This window comes from Chroicocephalus ridibundus, chromosome 2, assembly GCF_963924245.1.
Source record: "Chroicocephalus ridibundus chromosome 2, bChrRid1.1, whole genome shotgun sequence".
NCBI classification, from domain to species: domain Eukaryota; kingdom Metazoa; phylum Chordata; class Aves; order Charadriiformes; family Laridae; genus Chroicocephalus; species Chroicocephalus ridibundus.
This window is the reverse complement of record NC_086285.1, coordinates 14662994-14675346: the sequence shown is the minus strand read 5'-3', so window position 1 is coordinate 14675346 and position 12353 is coordinate 14662994. Positions and strand designations below refer to the sequence as shown.

Genomic DNA, 12353 nt, shown 5'->3' with positions numbered 1-12353 from the left:
ACCTTAAATACCATGAAAAAATACAACATTAATGTTGAATTTTCTGTTTTTAGAGTCAACAAGTGAATTCTGTAATTTAAGTCATACATTTGTTTCTTAGAATTTATCCTGCTACTTTATAGCCTTTGGAAGCAATTTGGAAGTGTTTGGTGCATAATAGTCAATAAATCATATCAGGAAAGAAGAAAAGCATCTTTGTTCTTTAACAAACAAGGTAGAGGCTGTAAAATGACGGCATTTTTAAAAGCCAAAAAAAAAAAAAACCCACCCGAAAAATAATTAGAGTTTCAGGATCTGATTGTGTCAAACTGCAATGAGGTTAAAGGAGTGAAAAATTATCCAAATATAACTGCCATAAACTGTTGATTTCAGAAACAGACCAGAGCATTATTCACAACAGACTTCTTTCCATTTAACTCTTATCTTTACATTATGTTATGTCACTGATGAAATAGAGCAGCCCGTGCAACAGTCATCGGGAAAGCAACATTTTAATTGCAAGTAAATGCAAGTATGTTAAATCTAATCTCCAAAGAGCAAATATTTACCAAGAGTTTATGATCACAGATAGACTTGTAGAATAAACGAAGTGTACAGTATCTGCTTGTCTACATATGTATTTGACTTTTTTTGATTTAAAAAACATTAGACTACTGAATGCAAGTACAGCACTGGCTCAATGCAAACCTCCATTGCTCTCCGATCCTGCAATAGTAAGGACCACACACACAAAAATGTATTATTCTTTCAAGAGAGAAACATTAGTAAAAGAGCCTTCAGGATTTGAAGACTTTATGGGTCTTTGTAACATTTTAAATAAACCACATACATATTTTGAGCTTTATTTCATTAGATGTGATCTGTGGTTTGTTTTGTCTATGTAGATGGTTACATGAATTTCATACTACTAAAAGAATTATATGGTTCTGTTGGTCATTCAAATCAGAAACAAAAATCATATGAAAATTATCTGCTTTTCAAGTTTGTTGAAAATTATATGACAAAATTATTAGTATTTTGAAGATAGATTTGAGTACTGACTATTATGTATCATACCCTGGATGTTATATATACATATATATACAGCACCTAATTTCAGAAAAGATGGACTACAAAAGCAGGCGCAAAGAGGATTAAGTCGTATATTTTAAAAAGCTGGGCTTAACTGTCCTGAACAATTATAAAAGCAACACAAATTAGAATGACAGGAATTTGTCTTTCTTCATTTAAAATATTTGGAATTGAAAAAGTTATTGAGACAGCTGAAATTACATTTATTCTTAATAATCATCACATAGGATAATCAAAAGTTTTGGAAAACAAAACCAGTTTCATAGACCCTACTGTTTTACAGGATAATATTGACAATGTGCTATTAGAGGAATTAGCCTGAGAATTTAGGAACATAATGGTAACTGCTGTGATGTAGTTCAGTGCTTTATCTGAATACTATAGGGGAATTCTTCTTCAAGGATGGAAAATAGCAATTAAAAATTTACTGTTATCTCTTTGGAAAGAAGACTAAATTCTTATCAAGCTGCTAGAATTAAGGCTATCACCAGATTGAAATCTTTCTAATCCAATTTGACATTTGAGGGATAGATGACTCGGGTTCCTATTATTGTGCTGTTAGGGAAACAACATAAAATGCTGAATTAAATTAAAACCAGATATTTGGTAATTGATGTAAGCAAAACACACTGTCCTAAAACTTGGAAACATAAAGTTGCATGGCTTCACTAACCTCAGCAAGATACTCAGAATAACATTATTTATGTGGGGTTTTTTCTTTGATCCTTGTACACAAAGACCAATCATAGATGGGAATAAGTAAGCTTGAGAAGGAAACTGGTATAATTTATATTTTATTTGCTCCATCAGCTTGTCTATCATTACTAATTTTGTTTCCCATCGGACTGAGATTTTACTTAATGCTAAAAACCCCTAAGATTCTGGTACAGTGAGTAAAGAACAGCAATTCTAACACCTTTTAACATTTATCCACTCTCAGTATAAAACAGTTGGATACTAATTTATGTGCTGAGAAAATAGAAGTTTTAAAAGTAAAACTATTTCAAAGTAACAGCATTCCAGGGTGACTTTCCCTCTCCCTTGGATAGGTTATACGACGACAATGCTGAATTCTGCTCCTCTGACTCAAAAGGCCAGAATACCTTTTAACTCCAACCTTTCCTAGCAATGGCAAATCCACTCCCTGGAACAGATAGGTGAGATGGAAGAATCTCCAAAGTTCTACTCCTCCATCATAACAGTGGCAGTGCTCCCGCTGGCATGATGCAGCTCCAGTCACCTCTCAAATACAGGCTCCAATAGAGAAGCTGGTGCCATTTTGCACAATTAAACCCATAATCGTTGTGTGACCCACTGAACGGCAGTGACCAGAGACTTTGTTAGAGCACGAGACATCTATAGCACAGAAACAAGATTAAATGCCCAATCTACAAGGCCATTTCCATTTTGAAAACAAACTGATGTTGCAGAACCATGTCTTTCAACCATGGACAGTCATACATCAAAGGCCACACTGTAACTCTCACATTGTCTCCAAAATTTTGCTCACATCTTTCTAAAAGAGTCAAAACAACCTATCAGTTTCTTCATGTGCTGCCTTATCAGATTACCTGTTCCTAGTGATGAAAAAGGGGCTAATAACCAGCTTCACTTTGTTAGGAGACAGAGGGAAGACAAATTCCCTACTAGTAATACTGCTGCTTCCGTGGATCCCATCATGCAAGACTCCAGGTTGTGCTCATAACCCAGAAAGTGGTTTTAGGATAAAGTAATCAAAAATGAACATGTCAGGATCGCAGGACCTAGGGTTTTGCTGTGGGGCAATATTTTTGTGATGAAGTTCTCCCAGTCAGTCAACAAATTGTGTTATTACACAATACATAGTTATCATAATTGAGGAAACTTTTTTTTTGTTACACAATCTGTTGACTACCCTGACTCAATGCCCGTGAGGGAGAGAGTTAATTTTTCATGTTGGCTCCTTCCACAATGAGTTACTGTGAGTAACAAGGAAAGGGGCAGTGAGATTTGTGCTTCTGTCTGAATTACTGCAAGCTAGAAATATAGCCTAAAAATCCTGTCTGCTCTTCATTTACCTATTCCTAGACAAGATTCCTATTCCCTCTCTTTCAAATTGCTGCTACCTCCAGGAAAATGCCATATGTCATCTGTGCAGCCAGCCTGTCTTGTTGGTCAGCTAGCAAGAACAAACAAACGCTAAATACACGCTGGTGACCTTAGGAGTTTTCAGCAAGCTTCATTACTGCTAGATCTTATTCTCCTGCATTGTTAGTCACTTCAGACACTTCAGGTCAAGGCAGTGAATCAGCGTAGCTGGCTCCAAGCTGGAGCGTCCTGCCAGCCAGCTGCCGTTGTGTGATTAACCAAAGGCACTGCCAACACAGAGGCACCAGGCAGTCTACTGGTTTTGCAGACTAAGGGTGGCAGTGGTTGTAGCACTGAATCAGTCATCCTTCTCTGTCAAGCGGTGTCACTTAAACCACACAAACTCCCAGATGATGAAAACCAGACTGCGCTATTCGAAGGCACGTTGTGTTTGTTACTACTCTTTATCTCCACCTGCTGGAGTTCATTCCAAATATTCCCAATTCCAACCTCTTTCTCAAAAGGCTGAAGTACAAAAACTATAGACACAATATGCAAATACCAGCAATGGTTATAGCAATGCCTTAACTCGACATGAATAGAAATTTGAGGATATGGGCAAAATAATTTCAAAATGTTAAAATGTTGCAGATTGACTTATGCTGAACCAATACTTCAGCTTTCCCTTTGAAAGAAGTTTTAATTTCTATGTTTATGTTTTCCTGTTACAAAGTAATAGATAATTATTGTGATTTATAAAATGAAGAAACCAATTCAAAACAAAAGATACCCAAAGGGGAATTTTTTTTGCATTTGAGGGGGATTCTAGTTTCTGCTAGAACAGATTATGATTTAACACTGTAAATTTGCTCCTTAAATTTTAAAAGATAATGCTCATTTATGGATATTTATAATATTTAAAAGCAAATAATATGCATAATTAAGAATTCTTTTTAATTGGATATGTTAAGAAAAACTGAAATTTCTGTCTGTATTTAAAAAGATCCTAGAGCTTGGTTAGCTGGGTGTACAGGAGTGTCAGTAACACTCTTTAAAAATAAGTAGGAGAAAGAGTTTAATTCATTAATAAGGTTTCTTATGTATGGGACTTTGTGTGAAGAAAAAGTAAACCGAAATAATAAATTTTTCACATACTCTGACAGAGAGATATCTGTGGTTTATTTATCTCTTGTAGAAAAGTGAACTCCATTGCATAGGCTCAGTGCTTTTGAATTTTCCATTGCCTCTGCCGATACATTTTTTAGGACACGATTTTATCATTACAGTAGAAGGTAGCTGTTACAAGACATTATGGTCATAAAAGGAGAAGACATTTAGTATTGATGGCTGGGAAGAAGAGTAGCCTTTAATCCAAGCTTCATATTTACAGTTGGTTCACCAACTGTATACCAATAGGTTCAATCCTGTTTGCTGGCTGGGGAGGCCTAATTTTTCTGCTTCATGGACCCAGGCACTAGGTTGCTATGCAGAATCACTGCAGACAATATAATATTGTCCATATTGTGTTTTCAGCTTGACTGGAAGCAACTGGAAAGTATGAGAAGTGCTCTGACTACACATAGAAGACATCTCATGACTTGGTGCATCCTTGTTGATTCTGCCAGCTGTTAGGGCATTTTGGGGGAGCACAGAAGGAATTATGATTAAGGACATAGGTAACATCAGAGCTGAAAACATGATGGCAAAACTAAATGTATGGATTTCCAAAGTCTAGAAATGTTGCAAAATAAGTATCCTGCATAACTTCTTTTAGTCATATAAATATCATTGGTTACACATGTTCTAAGTCCCATAGAAAGTGGTCTGAGTTTGGCTCCAAAACCTTTGTAGAGCAGTGATATCATTTTGGGCTTTTTTTTTTTTTTTTAATCTTGCTTGGTAGGAAAAACGTCAGTATACATGCTGAAAAAAAAGCATCTTAATAAAAGTTTGCCCAGGATCAGTACTATATCTTTGCTAAGGAGACACAGAATGCTGACAATATGGAACCTGATTAAGAGATCAGCATTAATGAAGAGATCATGAATATAGATTTTTAAGCAAGAATGACGGCAAATTTCATGAACTTTTTCATCTTGTCAAAAAAACCCAAGAAAAACTGTCATAGTTGGAAAGAGTAGCGATTATTAGGAAGTAGAACATATTCTTTTCTCTAGAGTCACAATATGGATTCACTCAGAGATTCGGGTTCAGGAGAGCTTATCAAAATTTATTGTCTCTGGATCTGAATCTGTAGTGAATTAAACTCTTTGGAGAACATGTTCAGCTAACACAGAATAAACGATATCAATCAATCAAGTTTTTGTGATCAGGAAATGCATTATACTATAGCATTCATGTATGAGATATGTATTTTTCATAGCACATCATTCATACACTACAGAACATTTCATTTTGTTATGATGAATCATTTAAAAAAGAGAATCTGGAATGTGATGTTACAGAAATTCTATTAGCTTAAATGTATTCACATCTGTAAAAAGACTTGGGAACTTCAGATAAAAATGTTTAAATAAGTGCAAAATTTTCCATTGAAACCACTTCATCCTATATAAAATACAGTCCCAATTATATAAAAAATAGATAAAGAAGATAATTTTCAATCTGTAGATATTTATAATTTCTAATCAACCCTGATAATCTAAGCTTCTTTCTAGGGGCATTATAAGGTACATAAATTGTTTACAAAACTATAGCAACTGCTGTAGGAATTCTAGGAATATTATTAGTTTAAACATATGGCTTCTGTAGTTTAGACCTTCTGTTTCTACAAAGTCAGACCTTCAATGTGTGCATTTTGTCCATATCTGAAAATGGGACTAACAAAGTCAAGTCTTAGTTAAATAAAAATCAGAGGATCGATTGACTTTCCTGAACTTAGGCATCCAGGTTTGTTTAAGTTTTGTGCTGTCTCATGCCCCGCCTCCATTTGACACTTTCAATATGTTATTGTGTCCCTGATGTCTTGTGTCCTGGCCATAAAATCGGATCTTACAGATGATTTAGAGACTCTCAAATGGCACTAGGTGCTCATGTTTAAGCATCTGAAGTCTCTGCTAGGTGCATTGTTAGGCCATCAGCCAAAGAAGGATTCCGTTTAATACAGCTACAGTTAGAGGATTACTTGTAGTCTAAGTTCTTTATATAGTCCACAGAGGTCAGTCATTCAGTTCAGTTACCTAGAAATTGTCACCTAGTGTCAGCATGAAATACTTTAGGATATCTTGCCTGACTTCCACATTTTTCTCTAGAAGAACATGGGTTTTCTGTGAGTCTTATCTATTGATCCTCCATGGATATCTTGGATTCTCCGGGGCATCTCCAATTGCAGTAGAAATCTATGTTTCAGCAACCTTATCCAGCCCTTAGTCAATTCAGGTGATAGAATCTGGACAGCCACTCAGCTGATCGGATGTCGGTGTCCACACTGGGTTCTGAATAGCTCTCCAGACACCTCTGTGTAGGCACTTACAGTCATCTGTCTTCAGATGTGAACAGAGTCTCACCTCCTATATTTCTTTTAGAGGTAATGGGATCAAGAGATATTCGATGCACATGGCAGTTGATCCACATGGCAGTTCATCCGGAGGGAACTTAGATGACTTCATCTTAGGTGGCTAAAGTTAAGTGAAATGAATCACACTCTAAAGAATGACATTAGTTGAAATCCTGTTGTTTTTTCCTTTCTATTAAGCAATTGAGAAATGAAGAAAAGCAGTCAGGAAGGCAGCAAAGTGAAAGTGAGCAGGGGGAGAGAGAAAGAGAGAGAAAAGAAAGAAAAGAATGAAAGAAGGAAAGAGGGAAAGAAAGAGGAAGAAGGAAAGAGGGAAAGAAAGAGGAAGAAGGAAAGAGGGAAAGAAAGAGGAAGAAAGAAAGAGGAAGAAAGGAAAAGAAAGAAAGCAGGCTTCTGACTCTTAAATATCGACAAACACATGCACACACACATTTATGTGTCACTATGCATGTGTGTGTATGTATGTTTGTGTGAGTGTTTGAAGTCATCATAAATACATGAAAGCATCTACCATTTCGAAACAGAAATAAACTCTCTCACGGAGTCACAGAATCACAGAATGGTTCGGGTTGGAAGGGACCTTAAAGATCACCTAGTTCCACCCCCCCTGCCCTGGGCAGAGACACCTCCCACTAGACCAGGCTGCTCAAAGCCCCATCCAGCCTGGCCTTGAACACCTCCAGGGATGGGGCATTGACAGCTTCCCTGGGCAACCTGTGCCAGTGCCTCACCAACCTTACAGTAAAGGATTTCTTTCTGATATCCAATCTAAATCTACTTTCTTTCAGTTTGAGGCCGTTACCCCGTGTCCTATCGTTACACTCCCTGACAAAGAGTCCCTCACCATCCTTCCTGTAGGCCCCCTTTAGGGACTGGAAGGCTGCTATAAGGTCTCCTCGTAGCCTTCTTTTCTCCAGGTTGGACAGCCCCAGCTCTCTCAGCCTGTCAAATCATTCAGGGTGTGTAAAAGCTTTGACCTTGTATTAGTGTCCTGGAGCTATTTACTTTATCTGTATCTTAAGCTTTTTGTTGAACAAGTGTCTCCTACTTCTACAAGGAACTAAAGATCATTTAACTAGCTGACATCTACAACATTTATGTATTTAACTCTAATGTGCTTATTAGAAGCATTGACAAGTTTATCACTTGCTACTCATACTATAGTGCTCATTAATGTTTAGTGGTAGTATATTCTTGTTTCATTGTAACTTATATGTATTGGTATTGAGAAGAAAAGCAAATTTGTTTGGGTTACTGTGCAGACCTACAACTAATGAAAATATCTGTGAAGTCTTGAATATGGTAGATGCTAACTATAACTAAAGTTTGCAGTATTGGAGAGGAAATGAGAGTAACTTGACTGAAAAGCAATCCAGAAAAGGCAAATGCAGAAAGATGTATAGATGTAACCTATCCTTCAACTACGCGCATACACAGGTGTATGGAAGAAAGGTTCTGCTCTCCCACCTAAGCACAGGTAGTATTGACACACTTTCTACTGTCCTGTAATCCAGACCATGTAACCTTACAAAGGAATAGAACTGAATTATGACATTTTGGGTCAATATCTGACAAATGGAAATTCCCTGTAGTTTATCAACCTTTCTTTCCTTTATCAATTATAGGCAATTATTCTTTTCAGTTATTAGATCATGATTGTCTTTTCTTCCTTCCTTTACTAAAGTGCAGTCTTGCTGAAGATATCAAAGGAGACAGGAACACAAAGAAGATAATAGTAAGGAAGCAGTAAGTGGAGGTGGTATCACTTGTTAGAGCACAGATTATAATTGGGAAAAAAAAAAAGAAAGAAACCTACAAAACATCTTTGGGAGATGCTGATAACTAAAATTTATCTCTCTATTGATAACCATGGGCTCTATAGAGAGATACTGATTTTATGGCAGAGTAAAATCTCCATCCCTCTCCCTCTCAACCCCTCCATGTTCCACAGGATACTTTTCTTTCTCTTTTCCCTGGGCTGAAACTGCCTTGCCATCTCTCTGCCTCTCTTTCCTTTTCCTCTAATTACATCTCCCCTGCTCCGCAGTCACCAACTATCTTGTCTTTCAAAGATGGTCTAATTGATACATATCTAACTAAACTCTGAGCCATTGGCCCCTACTAGTATTTAGTTTTTTAACTTATTTCAGACCTAAAAAAGGGACTGTGTATCTGAAAGCCTGTCTAATTTCTCCAGCCACACCAGGTGGTAGAATAAAAAGTACTGTGTCTGCCTACAGACCTTATCTTGCTTTGTTAGAAGCCTCCTATGGAGCACCGGTGTGAGTTCAGAATTCCCTCTACTTGAACCTGAAGTGCTGGGGAGCAATTTTTTGACAAAGCATTATGACTCATTAGTGACTCAGAAACTGAGCTGGCCTAGACATCCCCTGGGGGATTTATATCAAGGCATTCAATATGATTGATTCACGTAGTACTAAAAGCAAGAAGTTCCTCAAGGTATCTGATACCCTAAGAGCGGCTTCTTAAATTGTCATCCCATATGACTCTGCTATGGCTCTCCTCTTGTTTGATGTTGTTGGTGTCCCTCCCCTTAAATGCCATCTGCTTCTCACTCTCGGAGTTGTTTTTCAGATATAGAAACTGCAGAGAGTATAACCAATAACAGCAGTAAAATCTAAGGCTATGATATTGCTGTCAGAAGTGAATGTTATAGTTCTTTGCAAAATAACATAGAATATTTGAAGAAAAAGAATGGAAAATGATAATGAATTTATAATTAAAAATAAAGCAAATTAAGAGATGGTACAGCCCATTAGGTTCTTCTTTACTTAGCATTAAGGAACAAAATAGTTGTCAAAACCTAATTATTTTTGTTTTTCTTTTAGAAGCATCTAAATATCATAACTTATTTAGAAAAGTCCTTATTTAGCAGGGCAAAAAACTGAACAACCAGATATAAACCAGGGGAATAGGTTTACTTTGCCTTAGTAATTACCCCTTTTAGCTAGTTACTGAAAAGAAAAAAAAGTATATGCGTCCTCAGTAAGTATCATAATACTCATACATTTCTACTAAGAGGAGCGATTACTAGTCTAGAGATCTAAAATGAAGGTTTTGAGGTTCCACTGTCTTTAGACCACAACTACTGCTGATTATCTGCACCTCCAGGGCCTCTTGTGAATCCTTTCAATGCTCATAAACTGAATGTGGTTTGTCTGTAGGACTCTACTGTAAATCTAATCTGAATGTGTTCCTGAAAAAGGCAGGAACAGAAATACTGCTAAATAACAGGACCTGCCAAAAGAAAAGAAACAAGATCACCATTTCACAATTTCATTCCATCTCTGCAATATATAGGCTGACTTTCTGGAAAGACTTTTGCAAAGATGACAATACAGATAGTTTAAAGGGTTTTTAAAACAGAAGTTCTTGTTTTATTTTGAGAACAGTAAGCGGAGTTATAGCTGGATTTTAAAATCATAAAAGATTGTCAGTTTATCTATACAAATATGTATATTTTATGCCCTTGTCCCTACAAACAAGAAAATATAAATAAATTACAGGAGCCTTCATGGGGCTCAATTTGCATTGGACAGCCGTTGAATGAGGATGAATCTTATGAAAGTACAGCTATATGGTTCCTGCTGCTAATTCAGCAATATATAGGCACTCAAGGTTTCCATCAGAGCGAGATCTAGTTGAGACTAAAACTATATCAGAAAACATGAAATAATGAGTTATTGAAAGCATTGACAAAACTGGCACTGATTTCAACACGAGTATCATCTGTCTCTTTTATTGTCTTTTCTTTTATTGCTGTTCCTTTTTTACTAAGGTTTAATTTGGTAAATGGTAATATAAAAGATTAACACTTTCTTAAGCAGTAAAAGAAGGTACAAAAACTTTATTTCACTCAAGGTGTTAATTTTTTTATGTTGGTCTTATGTCTTTTCACTAGTATCATGTGTTATCATACAAAGGTGTGTGGTTGCTTATGGTAGACTACCTGTGTTTCTTTTCATTGCGTCATTGCCCTAACTCACCTTGTGAAAATTAAATTTATGACTTGATGTTCCAGGTAGTCAACACTCCACTGAAAGCAAACATTTTAATTCCTTGCCACCTCTGAAAATCAGATGATAAATTTAATTTTGGCAAAGACAATTAGGAATAAGTAAGGTACTGGAAGCCTTTATAAGGTCTCCTTCTCCAGGCTGAATAACCCCAATTCTCTCAGCCTGTCTTCGTAGGAGAGGTGCTCCAGCCCTCTTATCATCTTCATGGCCCTCCTCTGGACTGAATCCAACAGGTCCATGTCCTTCTTATGTTGGGGGACCCAGAACTGGACACAGTACTGCAGGTGGGATCTCACCAGAGTGGAGTAGAGGGGCAGAATCACCTCCCTTGACCTGCTGACCATGCTGCTTTTGATGCAGCCCGGGATGCGGTTGGCTTTCTGGGCTGTGAGTGCATGTTGCCAGCTCATGTTGAGCTTCTCATCAACTAACACCCCCAAGTCCTTCTCCTCAGGGCTGTCAATACATTCTCCACCCAGCCTGTATTTGTGCTTGGGATTGCCCTGACCCACATGCAGGACCTTGCACTTGGCCTGGTTGAACTTCATGAGGTTTGCACAGGCCCACCTCTCAAGCCTGTCAAGGTCCCTCTGGACGACATCCCTTCCCTTCAGTGTGTCGACTGCTCCATTTAGTTTGCTTATCAGCCTGTACTTGCCCAGGTCTTTCTTTTTCTCCTTTTTAAAAATGGGGGTTATGTTTCCCCTTTTCCAGTCAGTGAGAACTGCATCAGACTGCTACAACTTCTCAAATATGATGGATAGTTGCTTGGCAACTTCATCTGCCAGTTCCCTCAGAACCCACAGATGAATCTCACCAGGTCTCATGGACTTGTGCATATTCATGTTCTTTAGATGGTCTTGAACCTGGTCTTCTCCTACTGTGGGCAATTTCTCATTCTCCCAGTTCCTGCCTTTGCCTTCGGTGACTTGGGCAGTGTGGCTAGAGCCCTTGACGGTGAAGACTGAGGCAAAAAAGTCATTGAGTACCTCAGTCTTCTCCATATCCTGGGTGACCAGGTGTCCCATTTCCTTCTGGAGAGGGCCCACATTTTCCCTAGTGTTCCTTTTATCACTGACATACCTATAGAAGCTTTTCTTGTTGCCCTCAACATCCCTGGCCAGATTTAATTCTATCAGGGCTTTAGCTTTCCTGACCTGATTCCTGGCTGCTCAGACAATTTATCTGTATTCCTCACAGGCTACCTGTCCTTGCTTCCAGCCACTCTCTGTAGGCTTCCTTTTTTGAGTTTGAGTTTCTCCAGGAGTTTCTTGATCTTCCATGCAGGCCTCTTGGCAGTTTTGCCTGACATCCTCTTTGTTGGTATGCATCGCTCCTGAGTTTGGAGGAGGCGATCCTTGAATATTAACCAGCTTTCTTGGGCCCCTCTTCCCTCCAGGGATTTATCTGATGGCACTCTGCCAAGCAGATCCCTGAAGAGGCCAAAGTCTACCCTCTTGAAGTCCAGGACAGCGAGCTTACTGTGCCCCCTCCTCACTGCCCTAATGATCCTGAACTCCACCATTGCATGGTCACTGCTGTCAAAGCTGCCCTTGAGATTCACATTCCCCACCAGCCCGTCTGTGTTGGTGAGAGCAAGGTCCAACATGGCACCTCTCCTCATTGGTGCCTCTATCACT

General features: G+C 38.2%; 1 long non-coding RNA gene across 2 annotated transcripts in view; it reads right to left on the bottom strand.

The window, feature by feature from the left end:
- LOC134510569 (uncharacterized) overlaps positions 1-12353 on the bottom strand; it is a 62862-nt gene that overhangs the window by 28290 nt on the left and 22219 nt on the right. The gene's annotated exons all lie outside the window — the stretch shown is intronic.